Raw genomic sequence first — 23,306 nt, forward strand, 5'->3', positions numbered from 1 at the left:
CTGTTCCTGCACACGCCTCTGTTCCTGCACACGCCTCTGTTCCTGCACACGCCTCTGTTCCTGCACACGCCTCTGTTCCTGCACACGCCTCTGTTCCTGCACACGCCTCTGTTCCTGCACACGCCTCTGTTCCTGCACACGCCTCTGTTCCTGCACACGCCTCTGTTCCTGCACACGCCTCTGTTCCTGCACACGCCTCTGTTCCTGCACACGCCTCTGTTCTGCACACGCCTCTGTTCCTGCACACGCCTCTGTTCATGCCTCTGTTCCTGCACACGCCTCTGTTCCTGCACACGCCTCTGTTCCTGCACACGCCTCTGTTCCTGCACACGCCTCTGTTCCTGCACCCGCCTCTGTTCCTGCACACGCCTCTGTTCCTGCACACGCCTCTGTTCCTGCACACGCCTCTGTTCCTGCACACGCCTCTGTTCCTGCACACGCCTCTGTTCCTGCACACGCCTCTGTTCCTGCACACGCCTCTGTTCCTGCACACGCCTCTGTTCCTGCACACGCCTCTGTTCCTGCACACGCCTCTGTTCCTGCCTCTGTTCCTGCCTCTGTTCCTGCCTCTGTTCCTGCACACGCCTCTGTTCCTGCACACGCCTCTGTTCCTGCACACGCCTCTGTTCCTGCACACGCCTCTGTTCCTGCACACGCCTCTGTTCCTGCACACGCCTCTGTTCCTGCACACGCCTCTGTTCCTGCACACGCCTCTGTTCCTGCACACGCCTCTGTTCCTGCACACGCCTCTGTTCCTGCACACGCCTCTGTTCCTGCACACGCCTCTGTTCCTGCACACGCCTCTGTTCCTGCACACGCCTTCCTGCACACGCCTCCTGCACACGCCTCCTGCACACGCCTCTGTTCCTGCACACGCCTCTGTTCCTGCACACGCCTCTGTTCCTGCACACGCCTCTGTTCCTGCACACGCCTCTGTTCCTGCACACGCCTCTGTTCCTGCACACGCCCTCTGTTCCTGCACACGCCTCTGTTCCTGCACACGCCTCTGTTCCTGCACACGCCTCTGTTCCTGCACACGCCTCTGTTCCTGCACACGCCTCTTGCACACGCCTCCTGCACACGCCTCCTGCACACGCCTCCTGCACACGCCTCCTGCACACGCCTCCTGCACACGCCTCTGTTCCTGCACACGCCTCTGTTCCTGCACACGCCTCTGTTCCTGCACACGCCTCTGTTCCTGCACACGCCTCTGTTCCTGCACACGCCTCTGTTCCTGCACACGCCTCTGTTCCTGCACACGCCTCTGTTCCTGCACACGCCTCTGTTCATGCCTCTGTTCCTGCACACGCCTCTGTTCCTGCACACGCCTCTGTTCCTGCACACGCCTCTGTTCCTGCACCCGCCTCTGTTCCTGCACCCGCCTCTGTTCCTGCACACGCCTCTGTTCCTGCACACGCCTCTGTTCCTGCACACGCCTCTGTTCCTGCACACGCCTCTGTTCCTGCACACGCCTCTGTTCCTGCACACGCCTCTGTTCCTGCACACGCCTCTGTTCCTGCACACGCCTCTGTTCCTGCACACGCCTCTGTTCCTGCACACGCCTCCTGCACACGCCTCCTGCACACGCCTCCTGCACACGCCTCTGTTCCTGCACACGCCTCTGTTCCTGCACACGCCTCTGTTCCTGCACACGCCTCTGTTCCTGCACACGCCTCTGTTCCTGCACACGCCTCTGTTCCTGCACACGCCTCTGTTCCTGCACACGCCTCTGTTCATGCCTCTGTTCCTGCACACGCCTCTGTTCCTGCACACGCCTCTGTTCCTGCACCCGCCTCTGTTCCTGCACCCGCCTCTGTTCCTGCACCCGCCTCTGTTCCTGCACACGCCTCTGTTCCTGCACACGCCTCTGTTCCTGCACACGCCTCTGTTCCTGCACACGCCTCTGTTCCTGCACACGCCTCTGTTCCTGCACACGCCTCTGTTCCTGCACACGCCTCTGTTCCTGCACACGCCTCTGTTCCTGCACACGCCTCTGTTCCTGCCTCTGTTCCTGCACACGCCTCTGTTCCTGCACACGCCTCTGTTCCTGCACACGCCTCTGTTCCTGCACACGCCTCTGTTCCTGCACACGCCTCTGTTCCTGCACACGCCTCTGTTCCTGCACACGCCTCTGTTCCTGCACACGCCTCTGTTCCTGCACACGCCTCTGTTCCTGCACACGCCTCTGTTCCTGCACACGCCTCTGTTCCTGCCTCTGTTCCTGCACACGCCTCTGTTCCTGCACACGCCTCTGTTCCTGCACACGCCTCTGTTCCTGCACACGCCTCTGTTCCTGCACACGCCTCTGTTCCTGCACACGCCTCTGTTCCTGCACACGCCTCTGTTCCTGCCTCTGTTCCTGCACACGCCTCTGTTCCTGCACACGCCTCTGTTCCTGCACACGCCTCTGTTCCTGCACACGCCTCTGTTCCTGCACACGCCTCTGTTCCTGCACACGCCTCTGTTCCTGCACACGCCTCTGTTCCTGCACACGCCTCTGTTCCTGCACACGCCTCTGTTCCTGCACACGCCTCTGTTCCTGCCTCTGTTCCTGCCTCTGTTCCTGCACACGCCTCTGTTCCTGCACACGCCTCTGTTCCTGCACACGCCTCTGTTCCTGCACACGCCTCTGTTCCTGCACACGCCTCTGTTCCTGCCGCTCTGTTCCTGCACACGCCTCTGTTCCTGCACACGCCTCTGTTCCTGCACACGCCTCTGTTCCTGCACACGCCTCTGTTCCTGCACACGCCTCTGTTCCTGCACACGCCTCTGTTCATGCCTCTGTTCCTGCACACGCCTCTGTTCCTGCACACGCCTCTGTTCCTGCACACGCCTCTGTTCATGCCTCTGTTCCTGCACACGCCTCTGTTCCTGCACACGCCTCTGTTCCTGCACACGCCTCTGTTCCTGCACACGCCTCTGTTCCTGCACACGCCTCTGTTCCTGCACACGCCTCTGTTCCTGCACACGCCTCTGTTCCTGCACACGCCTCTGTTCCTGCACACGCCTCTGTTCCTGCACACGCCTCTGTTCCTGCACACGCCTCTGTTCCTGCACACGCCTCTGTTCCTGCACACGCCTCTGTTCCTGCACACGCCTCTGTTCCTGCACACGCCTCTGTTCCTGCACACGCCTCTGTTCCTGCACACGCCTCTGTTCCTGCACACGCCTCTGTTCCTGCACACGCCTCTGTTCATGCCTCTGTTCCTGCACACGCCTCTGTTCCTGCACACGCCTCTGTTCCTGCACACGCCTCTGTTCCTGCACCCGCCTCTGTTCCTGCACACGCCTCTGTTCCTGCACACGCCTCTGTTCCTGCACACGCCTCTGTTCCTGCACACGCCTCTGTTCCTGCACACGCCTCTGTTCCTGCACACGCCTCTGTTCCTGCACACGCCTCTGTTCCTGCACACGCCTCTGTTCCTGCACACGCCTCTGTTCCTGCACACGCCTCTGTCTGCACACGCCTCCTGCACACGCCTCCTGCACACGCCTCTGTTCCTGCACACGCCTCTGTTCCTGCACACGCCTCTGTTCCTGCACACGCCTCTGTTCCTGCACACGCCTCTGTTCCTGCACACGCCTCTGTTCCTGCACACGCCTCTGTTCCTGCACACGCCTCTGTTCATGCCTCTGTTCCTGCACACGCCTCTGTTCCTGCACACGCCTCTGTTCCTGCACCCGCCTCTGTTCCTGCACCCGCCTCTGTTCCTGCACACGCCTCTGTTCCTGCACACGCCTCTGTTCCTGCACACGCCTCTGTTCCTGCACACGCCTCTGTTCCTGCACACGCCTCTGTTCCTGCACACGCCTCTGTTCCTGCACACGCCTCTGTTCCTGCACACGCCTCTGTTCCTGCACACGCCTCTGTTCCTGCCTCTGTTCCTGCGCTCTGTTCCTGCACACGCCTCTGTTCCTGCACACGCCTCTGTTCCTGCACACGCCTCTGTTCCTGCACACGCCTCTGTTCCTGCACACGCCTCTGTTCCTGCACACGCCTCTGTTCCTGCACACGCCTCTGTTCCTGCACACGCCTCTGTTCCTGCACACGCCTCTGTTCCTGCACACGCCTCTGTTCCTGCCTCTGTTCCTGCACACGCCTCTGTTCCTGCACACGCCTCTGTTCCTGCACACGCCTCTGTTCCTGCACACGCCTCTGTTCCTGCACACGCCTCTGTTCCTGCACACGCCTCTGTTCCTGCACACGCCTCTGTTCCTGCACACGCCTCTGTTCCTGCACACGCCTCTGTTCCTGCCTCTGTTCCTGCCTCTGTTCCTGCACACGCCTCTGTTCCTGCACACGCCTCTGTTCCTGCACACGCCTCTGTTCCTGCACACGCCTCTGTTCCTGCACACGCCTCTGTTCCTGCACACGCCTCTGTTCATGCCTCTGTTCCTGCACACGCCTCTGTTCCTGCACACGCCTCTGTTCCTGCACACGCCTCTGTTCCTGCACACGCCTCTGTTCCTGCACACGCCTCTGTTCCTGCACACGCCTCTGTTCCTGCACACGCCTCTGTTCCTGCACCGCTCTGTTCCTGCACACGCCTCTGTTCCTGCACACGCCTCTGTTCCTGCACACGCCTCTGTTCCTGCACACGCCTCTGTTCCTGCACACGCCTCTGTTCCTGCACACGCCTCTGTTCCTGCACACGCCTCTGTTCCTGCACACGCCTCTGTTCCTGCACACGCCTCTGTTCCTGCACACGCCTCTGTTCATGCCTCTGTTCCTGCACACGCCTCTGTTCCTGCACACGCCTCTGTTCCTGCACACGCCTCTGTTCCTGCACCCGCCTCTGTTCCTGCACCCGCCTCTGTTCCTGCACACGCCTCTGTTCCTGCACACGCCTCTGTTCCTGCACACGCCTCTGTTCCTGCACACGCCTCTGTTCCTGCACACGCCTCTGTTCCTGCACACGCCTCTGTTCCTGCACACGCCTCTGTTCCTGCACACGCCTCTGTTCCTGCACACGCCTCTGTTCCTGCACACGCCTCTGTTCCTGCACACGCCTCTGTTCCTGCCTCTGTTCCTGCCTCTGTTCCTGCACACGCCTCTGTTCCTGCACACGCCTCTGTTCCTGCACACGCCTCTGTTCCTGCACACGCCTCTGTTCCTGCACACGCCTCTGTTCCTGCACACGCCTCTGTTCCTGCACACGCCTCTGTTCCTGCACACGCCTCTGTTCCTGCACACGCCTCTGTTCCTGCACACGCCTCTGTTCCTGCCTCTGTTCCTGCACACGCCTCTGTTCCTGCACACGCCTCTGTTCCTGCACACGCCTCTGTTCCTGCACACGCCTCTGTTCCTGCACACGCCTCTGTTCCTGCACACGCCTCTGTTCCTGCACACGCCTCTGTTCCTGCACACGCCTCTGTTCCTGCCTCTGTTCCTGCCTCTGTTCCTGCACACGCCTCTGTTCCTGCACACGCCTCTGTTCCTGCACACGCCTCTGTTCCTGCACACGCCTCTGTTCCTGCACACGCCTCTGTTCCTGCACACGCCTCTGTTCCTGCACACGCCTCTGTTCATGCCTCTGTTCCTGCACACGCCTCTGTTCCTGCACACGCCTCTGTTCCTGCACACGCCTCTGTTCCTGCACACGCCTCTGTTCCTGCACACGCCTCTGTTCCTGCACACGCCTCTGTTCCTGCACACGCCTCTGTTCCTGCACACGCCTCTGTTCCTGCACACGCCTCTGTTCCTGCACACGCCTCTGTTCCTGCACCCGCCTCTGTTCCTGCACACGCCTCTGTTCCTGCACACGCCTCTGTTCCTGCACACGCCTCTGTTCCTGCACACGCCTCTGTTCCTGCACACGCCTCTGTTCCTGCACACGCCTCTGTTCCTGCACACGCCTCTGTTCCTGCACACGCCTCTGTTCCTGCACACGCCTCTGTTCCTGCACACGCCTCTGTTCCTGCCTCTGTTCCTGCCTCTGTTCCTGCACACGCCTCTGTTCCTGCACACGCCTCTGTTCCTGCACACGCCTCTGTTCCTGCACACGCCTCTGTTCCTGCACACGCCTCTGTTCCTGCACACGCCTCTGTTCATGCCTCTGTTCCTGCACACGCCTCTGTTCCTGCACACGCCTCTGTTCCTGCACACGCCTCTGTTCCTGCACACGCCTCTGTTCCTGCACATGCCTCTGTTCCTGCACACGCCTCTGTTCCTGCACACGCCTCTGTTCCTGCACACGCCTCTGTTCCTGCACACGCCTCTGTTCCTGCACACGCCTCTGTTCCTGCACACGCCTCTGTTCCTGCACACGCCTCTGTTCCTGCACACGCCTCTGTTCCTGCACACGCCTCTGTTCCTGCACACGCCTCTGTTCCTGCACACGCCTCTGTTCCTGCACACGCCTCTGTTCATGCCTCTGTTCCTGCACACGCCTCTGTTCCTGCACACGCCTCTGTTCCTGCACACGCCTCTGTTCCTGCACCCGCCTCTGTTCCTGCACCCGCCTCTGTTCCTGCACACGCCTCTGTTCCTGCACACGCCTCTGTTCCTGCACACGCCTCTGTTCCTGCACACGCCTCTGTTCCTGCACACGCCTCTGTTCCTGCACACGCCTCTGTTCCTGCACACGCCTCTGTTCCTGCACACGCCTCTGTTCCTGCACACGCCTCTGTTCCTGCACACGCCTCTGTTCCTGCACACGCCTCTGTTCCTGCACACGCTGGAAGCAGACATTGTGTGGGCTGCCCCAAATGCTAGGGGGGGGAGCTGAAGCCTTTCTATATAGCTGAGAAGTGACGGCAACCAGGAAAACAAAGCTACATGGGTGTTGATTGATTTGCGTTCTCCTAGCTAACAGGAGGTTATTTTCATGTTGTTTCAGATGGGTTATGGCACGCGGGCGTTGGAGTTGCTGCAGATGTATTATGAGGGGCACTTTTCCAGTCTGGAGGAGAATGTGATGAATGAGCCCCAGCAGATCACCCCTATAAGCAGCGAGGTTATTATACAGACACAGATTCTGGCTCCATCCTTGTTCTTCTGTAAACGTTTTAACTCTTCCCGTCTCCTGCTCCCCTCAGGCCGTCAGCCTTCTAGAAGAAACTGTGACCCCTCGTAAGAATTTGCCGCCCCTCTTGCTCCGCTCAGCGAGAGACCGGCGGAGAAGTTGGATTATCTCGGCGTGTCCTACGGCCTAACTCCAAAATTACTAAAGTTAGTGGCTCAGCCCCGTATGAGAGTGATTCCATGCAATGTGTATGAGCCAAGATCTGAACGGTTTGTCTTGTCAGGTTTTGGAAGCGAGCTGGGTTTATTCCGGTGTACCTGCGACAAACTCCGGTAAGTGTCCCCTGTGGTATAGCGGGTGTAATCTGAGGGACAGCGTGGTAGTACAACTGCAGATGTTGCTTCAGATAATTCATGTTCTGGGAATACAGGACTCTGCATATTGTGTACACCTAACCTCCATAAGCCGTGCGGCACAAGATGGCCAGCCTGCGTGACCCTCGCTGACTGGTGTAGTGACGCCTTTTCTTTTACATTTGCATCCGATTCGCACGGCAGACGCAGAACAGCATCACTCAGCCTGTACCAGAGACACTAGGCTCACAGGAATTCATTCTGTACAGAGGCACAGGTAGCACAGTGGAATGTTTGGCTTGGTGTGTAGATTCAGTCGTTTGCACACACATGTATTATTTGCGTCACATTGATCAGTGCAGTCTTATGACACATTGGAGTGAACAATCTGCTCAGCGCAAGCCGCGTCTCCCAGATCCTGGCGCCGAGAAGGGCTGTGTGGCACGACTGCTGCCATAGTGTACGAGGACGCATCTGTATATCTGACTTTCACATTCATTCCTGACAGATCATTTCATGTCTAATTACAGTATGTGACTGAGCTATTAATTCCAATGTCACTGTCCAGACCTAACCTAAGACTATAACTGTGCCCAGTGCAGGGTAATGCCCACATGGGACGCAGGGTATGGTGCCCCTTTGTGCAGGGTAATGCCCACATGAGACGCAGGGTACGGTGCCCCTTTGTGCAGGGTAGTGCCCACATGAGACGCAGGGTAATGCCCACATGGGACGCAGGGTAATGCCCACATGGGACGCAGGGCATGGTGCCCCTTTGTGCAGGGTAATGCCCACATGGGACGCAGGGTATGGTGCCCCTTTGTGCAGGGTAATGCCCACATGAGACGCAGGGTACAGTGCCCCTTTGTGCAGGGTAGTGCCCGCATTAGACGCAGGGTAATGCCCACATGGGACGCAGGGTAATGCCCACATGGGACGCAGGGTAATGCCCACATGGGACGCAGGGTAATGCCCACATGGGACGCAGGGCATGGTGCCCCTTTGTGCAGGGTAATGCCCACATGGGACGCAGGGCATGGTGCCCCTTTGTGCAGGGTAATGCCCACATGAGACGCAGGGTATGGTGCCCCTTTGTGCAGGATAATGCCTACATGAGACGCAGGGTACGGTGTCCCTTTGTGCAGGATAATGCCCACATGAGATGCAGGGTACGGTGTCCCTTTGTGCAGGGTAATGCCCACATGGGACGCAGGGTAATGCCCACATGGGACGCAGGGCATGGTGCCCCTTTGTGCAGGGTAATGCCCACATGGGACGCAGGGCATGGTGCCCCTTTGTGCAGGGTAATGCCCACATGAGACGCAGGGTATGGTGCCCCTTTGTGCAGGATAATGCCCACATGAGACACAGGGTATGGTGCCCCTTTGTGCAGGATAATGCCCACATGAGACGCAGGGTACGGTGCCCCTTTGTGCAGGATAATGCCCACATGAGACGCAGGGTATGGTGCCCCTTTGTGCAGGGTAGTGCCCACATGAGACGCAGGGTATGGTGCCCCTTTGTGCAGGGTAATGCCCACATGAGACGCAGGGTACGGTGCCCCTTTGTGCAGGATAATGCCCACATGAGTCGCAGGGTACGGTGCCCCTTTGTGCAGGATAATGCCCACATGAGACGCAGGGTATGGTGCCCCTTTGTGCAGGATAATGCCCACATGAGACGCAGGGTACGGTGCCCCTTTGTGCAGGATAATGCCCACATGAGACGCAGGGTATGGTGCCCCTTTGTGCAGGGTAGTGCCCACATGAGACGCAGGGTATGGTGCCCCTTTGTGCAGGGTAGTGCCCACATGAGACGCAGGGTACGGTGCCCCTTTGTGCAGGATAATGCCTACATGAGACGCAGGGTACGGTGCCCCTTTGTGCAGGGTAATGCCCACATGAGACGCAGGGTACGGTGCCCCTTTGTGCAGGGTAATGCCCACATGAGACGCGGGGTACGGTGCCCCTTTGTGCAGGATAATGCCCACATGAGACGCAGGGTATGGTGCCCCTTTGTGCAGGGTAGTGCCCACATGAGACGCAGGGTACGGTGCCCCTTTGTGCAGGATAATGCCCACATGAGACGCAAGGTACGGTGCCCCTTTGTGCAGGGTAGTGCCCACATGAGACGCAGGGTACGGTGCCCCTTTGTGCAGGATAATGCCCACATGAGACGCAAGGTACGGTGCCCCTTTGTGCAGGGTAGTGCCCACATGAGACGCAGGGTACGGTGCCCCTTTGTGCAGGATAATGCCCACATGAGACGCAGGGTACGGTGCCCCTTTGTGCAGGGTAGTGCCCACATGAGACGCAGGGTATGGTGCCCCTTTGTGCAGGGTAGTGCCCACATGAGACGCAGGGTATGGTGCCCCTTTGTGCAGGGTAATGCCCACATGAGACGCAGGGTACGGTGCCCCTTTGTGCAGGATAATGCCCACATGAGTCGCAGGGTACGGTGCCCCTTTGTGCAGGATAATGCCCACATGAGACGCAGGGTATGGTGCCCCTTTGTGCAGGATAATGCCCACATGAGACGCAGGGTACGGTGCCCCTTTGTGCAGGATAATGCCCACATGAGACGCAGGGTATGGTGCCCCTTTGTGCAGGGTAGTGCCCACATGAGACGCAGGGTATGGTGCCCCTTTGTGCAGGGTAGTGCCCACATGAGACGCGGGGTATGGTGCCCCTTTGTGCAGGATAATGCCCACATGAGACGCAAGGTATGGTGCCCCTTTGTGCAGGGTAGTGCCCACATGAGACGCAGGGTACGGTGCCCCTTTGTGCAGGATAATGCCCACATGAGACGCAGGGTATGGTGCCCCTTTGTGCAGGGTAGTGCCCACATGAGACGCAGGGTACGGTGCCCCTTTGTGCAGGATAATGCCTACATGAGACGCAGGGTACGGTGCCCCTTTGTGCAGGGTAATGCCCACATGAGACGCGGGGTACGGTGCCCCTTTGTGCAGGATAATGCCCACATGAGACGCAGGGTATGGTGCCCCTTTGTGCAGGGTAGTGCCCACATGAGACGCAGGGTACGGTGCCCCTTTGTGCAGGATAGTGCCCACATGAGACGCAGGGTACGGTGCCCCTTTGTGCAGGATAATGCCTACATGAGACGCAGGGTACGGTGCCCCTTTGTGCAGGGTAATGCCCACATGAGACGCAGGGTACGGTGCCCCTTTGTGCAGGGTAATGCCCCCATGAGACGCAGGGTACGGTGCCCCTTTGTGCAGGATAATGCCCACGTGAGACGCAGGGTACGGTGTCCGTTTGTGCAGGGTAATGCCCCCATGAGACGCAGGGTACGGTGCCCCTTTGTGCAGGGTAGTGCCCACATGAGACGCAGGGTACGGTGCCCCTTTGTGCAGGGTAATGCCCCCATGAGACGCAGGGTACGGTGCCCCTTTGTGCAGGGTAGTGCCCACATGAGACGCAGGGTACGGTGCCCCTTTGTGCAGGGTAATGCCCCCATGAGACGCAGGGTACGGTGCCCCTTTGTGCAGGGTAATGCCCGCATGAGACGCAGGGTACGGTGCCCCTTTGTGCAGGGTAATGCCCGCATGAGACGCAGGGTACGGTGCCCCTTTGTGCAGGGTAATGCCCCCATGAGACGCAGGGTACGGTGTCCGTTTGTGCAGGGTAATGCCCCCATGAGACGCAGGGTATGGTGCCCCTTTGTGCAGGGTAATGCCCACATGAGACGCAGGGTACGGTGTCCGTTTGTGCAGGGTAATGCCCCTTTGTGCAGGGTAGTGCCCACATGAGACGCGGGGTATGGTGCCCCTTTGTGCAGGGTAGTGCCCACATGAGACGCGGGGTATGGTGCCCCTTTGTGCAGGGTAATGCCCACATGAGACGCAGGGTACGGTGCCCCTTTGTGCAGGGTAATGCCCACATGAGACGCAGGGTACGGTGTCTGTGCAGGGTAATGCCCCCATGAGACGCAGGGTACAGTGCCCCTTTGTGCAGGGTAATGCCCACATGAGACGCAGGGTACGGTGCCCCTTTGTGCAGGGTAGTGCCCACATGAGACGCAGGGTACAGTGCCCCTTTGTGCAGGGTAGTGCCCCCATGAGACGCAGGGTATGGTGCCCCTTTGTGCAGGGTAATGCCCACATGAGACGCAGGGTACGGTGTCTGTGCAGGGTAATGCCCCCATGAGACGCAGGGTACAGTGCCCCTTTGTGCAGGGTAATGCCCACATGAGACGCAGGGTACGGTGCCCCTTTGTGCAGGGTAGTGCCCACATGAGACGCAGGGTACAGTGCCCCTTTGTGCAGGGTAGTGCCCCCATGAGACGCAGGGTATGGTGCCCCTTTGTGCAGGGTAGTGCCCACATGAGACACAGGGTACAGTGCCCCTTTGTGCAGGGTAATGCCCACATGAGACGCAGGGTACGGTGCCCCTTTGTGCAGGGTAGTGCCCACATGAGACGCAGGGTACAGTGCCCCTTTGTGCAGGGTAGTGCCCCCATGAGACGCAGGGTATGGTGCCCCTTTGTGCAGGGTAGTGCCCCCATGAGACGCAGGGTATGGTGCCCCTTTGTGCAGGCTTATACCGATTTATCTATTCAGTTATCTCCGTACACAGAAAATACCCGTTTTCTCCATCTTTCTCCTGGTGCTGGAATCACACATTAGATATCCTGGGAGAGGGACGTTAGGAATACCCCTCTATGATGAGGAATCAGATTAAGGACTGGACGCTATAGTGTATACCCAATGTCTGGTTCCAGCCTGGCTGCGCAGCTCTTTGGCGAGAAGGCATATCTGGTGGGATCATCCAAAATTAATTCCATTTTGAGACCCGGTTGCCATCATTTGTCACTAGTCTTTCCAATCCCCTCCATTGATTCCCAATTTCCTGTCCCCTTGGCCCAATTTGCAGGCGTCTCCGCGATTATGGCTTTGTTTCGCCTTTGAAATCATAGTTACCTTAAACTGGCTGGGAACCCGCTGTAGTCTGCAGCTGGCAGGGAACCCGCTGTAGTCTGCAGCTGGCAGGGAACCCGCTGTAGTCTGCAGCTGGCAGGCTGTTATATTTACCCCATCATCTAGAGCGTGTAACCTCTCCCTGTCTTTCCTCAGAATGACCTCACGGGGGAGCACTCCTGTATTATGCTGAAGAGTCTACACGATGATCCGGAGTCTGCGCAGGAGCCGTGGCTGACGGCGTTTTGGAAAGGTGGGTGGTGGGCTATGGTGAGGAGATCCGTGATGTACAGTGCCTGGGAAAGGTGCATGTTGGAGAAAGTGGAAATATCACAAAACTGTTCTTGTCATAGCTGATCGGGGAAGGGAAAGTGTAAATGCCGCGGGCTTTGTGCACCCCAATAAGAATAAACTTCTCAGTACTGTTAGAGGGCAGCTACTTCTATCACACTCTGCACCACAAGTGCATCACACTAAACCCAAAGAAGAAGCCAAACACTGGGTGGGAGCAAGGGACCGTCCCTCACTGCAAGGCAGTCTTCAAAAACTGTCCCTAGGGCCTAAAGCTTCGTCTCTCTCTCTCTCTCTCTCTCTCTCTCTCTCCTCTCTTGTAGGGGAGCCTAGGAGAGTTCCGTTTAGGAACCAGGGGGGAATTACCACTCATTGAGGCCAGGACACCTAAGGGTCCAACACACCCGCTAACATGCAAGCATGTAACATGATCCTCACATGGGCAGAATACATGGATATAACCTGTGTTTTTTATCTTGCTCAGCCAGAATGTGGAACAGATATATGTGCTGGGGTGAGTGTAGTGGGAAGCGCTGACTTTCAGGTTAGGCGCTTATTTTGGAGGGCACATAGCACATCTGCGAGACCCCATATCAGCCTATCCATGGCCAGAGGGTCTCCCAGCCCGCCTGGCACAGGACTACGTTTAGTCTTATACTGAGTGTGAGTATCCAACAGGGATTGCAGATTATCTCAGACTTGTTCTCAACTACAAAAGAATTCAAACCGATTAATATCCCTGTATTATCCTCTTATCCGTAATTCACTGGAAGTAATCTTACGTGCAGGATATCTGCTATAGAGTACGTCTCCCTGCGGGTGTGCTCAGTGCTCAGAGGGAGGGAGATTCATATGGGGGACAGTATGCAAATAGCTGTTTCCAAAGAACATCAAGGGTGTGTGTACCTTGTAATGCTGTGCAAACAAATGGGCACAAAAAGATACACATCACAGGGGGCAGAGCCTCACACAGACCGGGCGTTTTACAGGGGGCAGAGCCTCACACAGACCGGGCGTTTACGGGGTGCAGAGCCTCACACAGTCCGGGCGTTTATGGGGTGCAGAGCCTCACGCAGACCGGACATTTATGGGGCCTGTGTCCATTTCTCACTTTTGTTTTTGTGCAGATTTCCGAAGACGGTTCCTGTCTCTACTTTCATATCAGTTCAGAAATTTCTCGCCCTCTCTGGCACTGAACGTCCTGCAGAACAAAAACGTCAAGAAGGAATGTGAAAGCTGTAAGTTCGGAGAGCGGTTGTGTGTGTGTGTGTGTGTGTGTGTGTGTGTGTGTGTGTGCGCGCGCGCGCTGCGCTCTCATGGTGTCTCCGTCCCCCTGACATCTCTTCTCTCCCCCGTCAGTGATCACGCGATCAGAGCTGGACGCCTCCTTTACGCCTTATGACCTGAAGCGCTTGGAGATGTACTCTCAGAATATGGTGGATTATCACCTCATCATGGATCTTATTCCCTCTATTGCAAAAATGATGTTCCTAAAACGACTTGGAGGCCTGAGCCTCTCGGCTGCCCAGTCCGTGAGTAACACCGGTTTATATCCCAGTCACTTCAGAGTCTCCAGTATCGTGTGATTAATGGTGAGATCCGGCTTGTACCTGTGCGGTAATATGCCGGCCAGAGGCTATGGGCTACATTCATTAAAGCTTTTAAAAGTGATTAGAAAATGATAGACTGAACCTGCAGCACCATCGCTTCATTTCTTAGACCCTTTAGTAAATCTACCCCAGTGTTGACATCTTCATCATTTCTTATCGTTTGTGTTGCCACGTTTGTCCTGGAAACGCTCTGACCTCTGCCATTTCCCCCCAGGCGTTGCTGCTGGGGATCGGACTGCAGCACAAGGGTGTGGAGCAGCTGGAGAAGGAGATTGAGTTGCCCGGCAGTCAGCTGATGGGGCTTTTCAACCGTATCATGCGCAAAATAGTCCAGGTAACAACATTCTCACTGACAGTCCAGGACAATGTGCAGAGGCTGCGCTGAGGTACTGGATCATTACATCTGCACTCCCCGGCGTCTTGTACAATGGCCGGATGTGCCACAATGACAAAAACGGATAGAGGTTCATTTTTATGCTAAACGCTTAGAATTTTATTTATATGCCAAGGTATATCTTAATCAGGCACTACCAGGGTGGTTTATCCAAAAGCAACGGTTACAGCGGCGTACTCGCTCCCTAAAAAGTACATATATAATAATAATTGTATTTATATAGCGCTCTTTCTCCAACAGGACTCGTATAACCAATACAAACCGCTCCAATCAGCCTAGGACAATGAGACATCATTAAAAATATATCAATCAATTAAAATGGATGGAATGGATTAAAAAAAAAAACATCATTTTAATGAATAATATAAAAGTTAAAGATGGGAATCGGAGGTACAACCGCCCTTATACAGCTCCCCTTAACAGCTCAGTCCTTGGTCCCCAAAGTAGCCGGTCCTCGTCCTCCGATAATCAGTCACTTTGGGTGGTTCTTCTATGGACGCAGCGAATTCGGTAATGGTAAGTATTCACCCCGGCCGTGTACAGATAAAGGTCTTTATAGCGAAGATTCACAACGCACCGAAGTCCATTCACATTAAAGCTCAATGCCGTGTTGTATGCATTCTACGAGGACTTTTATTATATTATTCATTAAACTGTGAGTTTATTATTCCATTCCAGACATTTGAGTGATATACACTGCTCAAAAAAACAAAGGGAACACTTAAACAACACAATGTAACTCCAAGTCAATCACACTTCTGTGAAATCAAACTGTCCACTTAGGAAGCAACACTGATTTCACATGCTGTTGAGCAAATGGAGTAGACAACAGGTGGAAATTATAGGCAATTAGCAAGACACCCCCAATAAAGGAGTTGTTCTGCAGGTGGTGACCACAGACCACTTCTCAGCTCCTATGCTTTCTGGCTGATGTTTTGGTCACTTTGGAAAGCTGGCGGTGCTTTCACTCTAGTGGTAGCATGAGATGGAGTTTACAACCCACACAAGTGGCTCGGGTAGTGCAGCTCATCCAGGATGGCACATCAATGCGAGTTGTGGCAAGAAGGTTTGTTGTGTCTGATAGCGTAGTGTCCAGAGCATGGAGGCGCTACCAGGAGACAGGCCGGTACATCAGGAGACGTGGAGGAGGACGTAGGAGGGCAACAACCCAGCAGCAGGACCGCTACCTCCGCCTTTGTGCAAGGAGGAACAGGAGGAGCACTGCCAGAGCCCTGCAAAATGACCTCCAGCAAGCCACAAATGTGCATGTGTTTACTCAAACGATCAGAAACAGACTCCATGAGGGTGGTATGAGGGCCCGACGTCCACAGGTGGGGGTTGTGATTACAGCCCAACACCGCCAGAGAACACCAAGATTGTCAAATTCGCCACTGGCGCCCTGTGTTCTTCACAGATGAAAGCAGGTTCTCACTGAACACGTGACAGACGTGACAGTCTGGAGACGCCAAGGAGAACGTTCTGCTGCCTGCAACATCCTCCAGCATGACCAGTTTGGCAGTGGGTCAGTAATGGTATGGGGTGGCATTTCTTTGGGGGGCCGCACAGCCCTCCATGTGCTCGCAAGAGGTAGCCTGACTGCCATTAGGTACCGAGATGAGATCCTCAGACCCCTTGTGAGACCATATGCTGGTGCGGTTGGCCCTGGGTTCCTCCTAATGCAAGACAATGCTAGACCTCATGTGGCTGGAGTGTGTCAGCAGTTCCTGCAAGACGAAGGCATTGATGCTATGGACTGGCCCGCCCGTTCCCCAGACCTGAATCCAATTGAGCACATCTGGGACATCATGTCTCGCTCCATCCACCAACGCCATGTTGCACCACAGACTGTCCAGGAGTTGGCGGATGCTTTAGTCCAGGTCTGGGAGGAGATCCCTCAGGAGACCATCCGCCACCTCATCAGGAGCATGCCCAGGCATTGTAGGGAGGTCATACAGGCACGTGGAGGCCACACACACTACTCTGCCTCATTTTGACTTGTTTTAAGGACATTACATCAAAGTTGGATCAGCCTGTAGTGTGTTTTTCCACTTTCATTTTGAGGGTGACTCCAAATCCAGACCTCCATGGGTTAATAAATTTTATTTCCATTGATCATTTTTGTGTGATTTTTTTTTTTTTTACTTTTCTTTTTTTATTGAAGCAATAAAAAACATATTACAACAAATACATTCATACGACTGTAATTCCATTAAAAGAAAAATAGTAAATTACATCAGAATGTGCGGCATTATATTTGAAGAGAAAAAAAGAAGTAAAAATTGTACAATTATACATATAGAACATTATAAAGGTGCGTGGTATTTTGTGTGATTTTGTTGTCAGCACATTAAGCTATGTAAAGAACAAAGTATTTAATAAGAATATTTCATTCATTCAGATCTAGGGTGTGTTATTTTAGTGTTCCCTTTATTTTTTTGAGCAGTGTATTTTTAATTATGTCTGATTGGCTGAGGCTGATTGGAGCTCTGTCATTTTGTATATGCCTAGGACCGATCAGATGAGGTACAAATGTTCTTCTCCCTGGTGCACACGGGCCGCTAGGTCATTATTAATATTATTTCTCTTACGTCCTAGAGGATGCTGGGGACTCCAAAAGGACCATGGGGTATAGACGGGATCCGCAGGAGACATGGGCACACTAAAAAGACTTTGACTGGGTGTGAATTGGCTCCTCCCTCTATGCCCCTCCTCCAGACCTCAGTTAGATTCTGTGCCCAGGAGAGACTGGTCACACACTAGGGGAGCTCTACTGAGTTTCTCTAGAAAGACGTTTGTTAGGTTTTTTATTTTCAGGGAGACCTGCTGGCTACAGGCTCCCTGCATCGTGGGAGTGAGGGGAGAGAAGTCAGACCTACTTCTTCTTAGTTCAAAGGCTCTGCTTCTCAGGCTACTGGATACCATTAGCTCCAGAGGGTTCGATCACTGGGTGCGCCTAGCTGCTTGTTCCCGGAGCCGCGCAGTCACCCCCCTCACAGAAGCCAGTAGAGAAAAGCCGGGTGAGTATTAGAAGAACCGAAGACTTCAGGATGGCAGAAGACTTCAGTAACGAGGTACAGCGCAGCGGTAGCGCTGCGCTCCGTGCTCCCACTCACTTCACCAACGGCACTCACAGGGTGAGCACTCACTGGGCAGCAAGTTACTGAGGTCGGTGGCTGGCAAAAAGGATTATACGATGTCCGGACACCGTATAGAGTACCCCCACCGGTGTAAAAAATTTGAGTTTGTGCGGACTACAGCGCGACGTGAAGGGGCGGGGCTTAGCCGCGCATTGCTCACCAGCGCCATGGAAATCCAGTCCATGGTCAGGGAGCTTCTGAGGCTGACCAGTGTGTCGATTCATCAATGCACTCGGGTGCTAGTGAAGATGGTGGCGGCTTACGAAGCCATTCTGTTTGGCAGGTTTCATGCCCGGGTGTTTCAGTGGGATCTGCTAAACAAATGGTCCAGGTCTCACCTGCACATGCACCGGAAAATAAGTCTATCTTCCAGGGCCAGGATCTCTCTCTTGTGGTGGCTGCAAGGTTCTCACCTTCTAGAGGGGCGCAGGAATCCAGGATTGGGTCCTGCTGACAACCGATGCAAGTCTCTGAGGCTGGGGCGCGGTCACGCAAGGAAGAAATTTCCAGGGAAAGTGGTCAAGCCAGGAAGCTTGTCTCCACATAAATGTTCTCGAGTTAAGAGCCATTTACAACGGCCTGCTGCAAGCGAAGAACCTTCTTCAGGGTCTCCCTGTTCTGATCCAATCGGACAACATAACAGCGGTGGCGTACGTAAACCGCCAAGGCGGAACAAGGAGCAGGGCGGCGATGGCGGAAGCCACGGAAATTGTCCGCTGGGCGGAACAGCACGTGAGCGCTCTGTCAGCAGTCTTCCTTCCGGGGGTGGACAACTGGGAGGCAGACTTCCTCAGCAGACACGACCTCCATCCGGGAAAGTGGGCTCTTCATCAAGAGGTATTCGCAGAAGTGACAAGGCGTTGGGGAATTCCTCTAATAGACATGATGGCGTCGCGCCTCAACAAGAAGCTTCTGAAGTATTGTTCCAGGTCAAGGGATCCCCAAGCCAGTGCAGTGGACGCCCTGGTAACTCCATGGGTGTTTCGGTCGGTGTATGTGTTCCCTCCGCTTCCTCTCATTCCAAAGGTGCGGAGGATCATACGACAAACAGGGGTTCAGGCAATACTCGTCGTTCCAGATTGGCCACGGAGGGCCTGGTATCCAGATCTTTAGGAGTTACTTGTAGAAGATCCTTGGCCGCTTCCTCTGAGAGGACCTGTTACTTCAGGGGCCCTGCGTGCTTCCGGACTTACTGCGGCTGCGTTTGACTGCATGGAAGTTGAACGCCAAATCCTAGCTCGGAAGGGTATTCCCGTGGAAGTCATCCCCGCTCTCCTTAATTCTAGAAAGGAGGTCACGGCGAAGCATTATCACCGTATTTGGAGAAAATGTGTGTCGTGGTGTGAAGTCAAGAAAGCTCCTGCGGAGGAGTTTCACTTGGGTCGTTTTCTCCATTTTTTGCAGGCAGGCGTAGATGCAGGCCTGAAATTGGGTTCCATCAAAGTGCAGATTTCGGCTTTATCTATTTTCTTTCAAAAAGAATTGGCCATCCTTCCTGAGGTTCAGACTTTCGTGAAGGGAGTGCTGCATATCCATCCTCCGTTAGTGCCACCCGTGGCTCCGTGGGATCTTGAAGTGGTGTTGCAGTTTCTTATGTCTCACTGGTTTGAGCCTTTGCGTAAGGTTGAGTTGAAGTTTCTCACTTGGAAAGTGGTCATGCTTTTGGCTCTGGCGTCTACCAGACGTGTGTCCGAGTTGGCGGCCTTGTCTCACAAGAGCCCATATTTGATCTTTCATTCGGATAGAGCGGAATTGAGGACTCGTCAACAATTTCTGCCAAAGGTGGTTTCTTCGTTTCACATAAATCAACCTATTGTGGTGCCTGTGGCTATGGATGCTGTGGCGGTCCCAAGATCTCTTGATGTTGTAAGAGCTTTGAAAATCTACGTCGCCAGAACGGCTCTTACTAGAAAAACGGAGGCTCTGTTTGTCCTGTATGCTTCCAACAAGATTGGAAATCCTGCTTCTAAGCAAACTATTGCACGCTGGATTTGTAATACGATTCAGCAAGCTCATTCTACGGCTGGATTGCCGTTGCCAAAGTCAGTGAAGGCCCATTCTACCAGGAAGGTGGGCTCATCTTGGGCGGCTGCCCGAGGGGGTCTCAGCACTTCAACTTTGCCGAGCAGCTACGTGGTCGGGTTCAAACACTTTTGCTAAGTTCTACAAGTTTGATACCCTTGCTGATGAGGACCTCATGTTTGCTCAATCGGTGCTGCAGAGTCGTCCGTACTCTCCCGCCCATTCTGGAGCTTTAGTATAGACCCCATGGTCCTTTTGGAGTCCCCAGCATCCTCTAGGACGTAAGAGAAAATAGGATTTTAATACCGAACGGTAAATCCTTTTCTCCTAGTCCGTAGAGGATGCTGGGCGCCAATCCCAGTGCGGACTGTTCCTTGCAGTTGTATTGATACTGGTTATTTTTGGTTACACGTGGGTTGTGTATCAGTTATATTCAGCTTGTTGCTGTTGTTAGTTCATACTGTTATGTGGTTTCCTGTCACTCCGGTTGTACGGTTTGTTTGTGGTGTGGGCTGGTATGTTTCTCGCTCTTAGTTTAACAAAATTCCTTTCCTCTAAATGTCCGTCTCTCCTGGTCACAGTTCCTATAACTGAGGTCTGGGGGAGGGGCATAGAGGGAGGAGCCAGTTCACACCCAGTCAAAGTCTTTTTAGTGTGCCCAAGCTCCTGTGGATCCCGTCTATACCCCATGGTCCTTTTGGAGTCCCCAGCATCCTCTACGGACTAGGAGAAAAGGATTTACCGGTAGGTATTAAAATCCTATTTCTCTGACGTCCTAGTGGATGCTGGGTACTCCGTAAGGCCCATGGGGGTATTGACGGGCTCTGCAGGAGACTGGGCACTCTTAAAAGAAAGATTAGGTACTATATCTGGTGTGCACTGGCTCCTCCCTCTATGCCCCTCCTCCAGACCTCAGTTTGTATCTGTGCCCGGCCAGAGCTGGGTGCTCCTAGTGGGCTCTCCTGAGCTTCCTAGAAAGAAAGTATTTGTTAGGTTTTTTATTTTCAGTGAGATCTGCTGGCAACAGACTCACTGCTACGAGGGACTAAGGGGAGAAGAAGCGAACCTACCTGCTTGCAGCTAGCTTGTGCTTCTTAGGCTACTGGACACCATTAGCTCCAGAGGGATCGAACACAGGCCCAGCCTCGGTCGTCCGGTCCCGGAGCCGCGCCGCCGTCCCCCTTGCAGAGCCGGAAGCAAGAAGAACATCCTGAAAATCGGCGGCTGAAGACTCCGGTCTTCATTAAGGTAGCGCACAGCACTGCAGCTGTGCGCCATTGCTCCCTATGCACACAACATACTCCGGTCACTGATGGGTGCAGGGTGCTGGGGGGGGGCTGCAATTAGAGTACCTTACATTGGCAAACCGCACATAATATAGTCTAACTATATATGTGCAAAAATCCCCCGCCATAATAAGAATATAAGAGCGGGAGAAGTCCGCCGAGAAGGGGGCGGGGCTATCTCCCTCAGCACACTGGCACCATTTCCTCTTCACAGCTCCGCTGGAAGACAGCTCCCCAGGCTCTCCCCTGCAGTTTCCAGGCTCAAAGGGTAAAAAAAAAGAGAGGGGGGGCACTAAATTTAGGCGCAAACTGTATATGTAAAGCAGCTATAGGGAAAAATCACTTTGTGTTAGTGTAAATCCCTGATTATATAGCGCTGTGGTGTGTGCTGGCATACTTTCTCTCTGTCTCCCCAAAGGACTTTGTGGGGTCCTGTCCTCAGTCAGAGCATTCCCTGTGTGTGTGCGGTGTGTCGGTACGGCTGTGTCGACATGTTTGATGAGGAGGCTTATGTGGAGGCGGAGCAGGTGCCGATAAGAGTGATGTCACCCCCTGCGGGGCCGACACCAGAGTGGGCGGATATGTGGAAGGTATTACACGACAGTGTCAGCTCCTTGCATAAAAGGTTCGATGACATAACAGCAGTGGGACAGCCGGCTTCTCAGCCAGTGCCTGCCCAGGCGTCTCAAAGGCCATCAGGGGCTCAAAAACGGCCGCTACCTCAGATGGCAGACACAGATGTCGACACGGAGTCTGACTCCAGTGTCGACGAGGACGAGACTAATGTACATTCCACTAGGGCCATCCGTTGCATGATTACGGCAATGAAAAATGTGTTGCACATTTCTGACATTAACCCAGGTACCACTAAAAAAAGGGTATTATGTTTGGGGAGAAAAAGCAACCGGTGGTTTTCCCCCCCATCAGATGAGTTGAATGAAGTGTGTGAAGAAGGCGCTCACACGCTTGTCAAAAAAAGGTGGCACTACCGTCTCAGGATACGGCCGCCTTAAAGGAGCCTGCTGATAGAAAGCATGAGGCTATCCTGAAGTCTGTATATACACACTCAGGTACTATACTGAGACCTGCAATTGCGTCAGCTTGGATGTGTAGTGCTGCCGCAGCTTGGTCTGATACCCTGTCAGATAATATTGATACCCTCGACAGGGATACGATTTTGCTAACCATAGAGCATATTAAAGACGTCGTCTTATATATGAGAGATGCACAGAGGGATATTTGCCGGCTGGCATCTAGAATTAATGCAATGTCCATTTCTGCCAGAAGAGTATTATGGACTCGGCAGTGGACAGGTGATGCTGATTCTAAAAGGCACATGGAGGTTTTGCCTTACAAGGGTGAGGAATTGTTTGGGGATGGTCTCTCGGACCTCGTATCCACAGCAACAGCTGGGAAGTCGACATTTTTACCCCAGGTTTCCTCACAGCCTAAGAAAGCACCGTATTATCAGGTACAGTCCTTTCGGCCCCAGAAAGGCAAGCGGGTCAGAGGCGCTTTCTTTCTGCCCAGAGGCAAGGGAAGAGGGAAAAAGCTGCACCAGACAGCCAGTTCCCAGGAACAAAAATCCTCCCCCGCTTCCTCTAAGTCCACCGCATGACGCTGGGGCTCCACAGGCGGAGCCAGGTGCGGTGGGGGCGCGTCTCCGGAACTTCAGCGACCAGTGGGTTCGCTCACAGGTGGATCCCTGGGTTCTGCAAGTAGTATCACAGGGATACAAGCTGGAGTTCGAGGCGGCTCCCCCTCGCCGTTACCTCAAATCAGCCTTGCCTGCTGCTCTCGGAGAAAGGGAGGTAGTACTGGCGGCTATTCACAAGCTGTATGTTCAGCAGGTGATAATCAAGGTACCCCTCCTTCAACAGGGACGGGGTTACTATTCCACAATGTTTGTGGTACCGAAACCAGACTGTTCGGTGAGACCCATTCTAAATTTGAAATCCTTGAACACTTATATAAGGAAGTTCAAGTTCAAGATGGAATCGCTCAGGGCGGTTATTGCAAGCCTGGAAGAGGGGGATTTTATGGTGTCATTGGACATCAAGGATGCTTACCTGCATGTCCCCATTTATCCACCCCACCAGGAGTACCTCAGGTTTGTGGTACAGGAATGTCATTACCAATTCTAGACGCTGCCGTTTGGTCTGTCCACGGCACCGCGGGTATTTACCAAGGTAATGGCCGAAATGATGATACTCCTCCGAAAGAATGGAGTCATAATTATCCCGTACTTGGACGATCTCCTTATGAAGGCGAAGTCCAAAGAGCAGTTGCTAGTCAGCGTAGCGCTATCTCAG

General features: G+C 54.4%; 1 pseudogene; it reads left to right on the forward strand.

The window, feature by feature from the left end:
- Positions 1 to 6,812: 6,812 nt before the first annotated feature.
- Positions 6,813 to 23,306, forward strand: part of LOC135010453 (RNA cytidine acetyltransferase-like) — a 35,066-nt pseudogene continuing 18,572 nt past the window's right edge.

This window comes from Pseudophryne corroboree, unplaced genomic scaffold, assembly GCF_028390025.1.
Source record: "Pseudophryne corroboree isolate aPseCor3 unplaced genomic scaffold, aPseCor3.hap2 scaffold_2352, whole genome shotgun sequence".
NCBI classification, from domain to species: Eukaryota; Metazoa; Chordata; class Amphibia; order Anura; family Myobatrachidae; genus Pseudophryne; species Pseudophryne corroboree.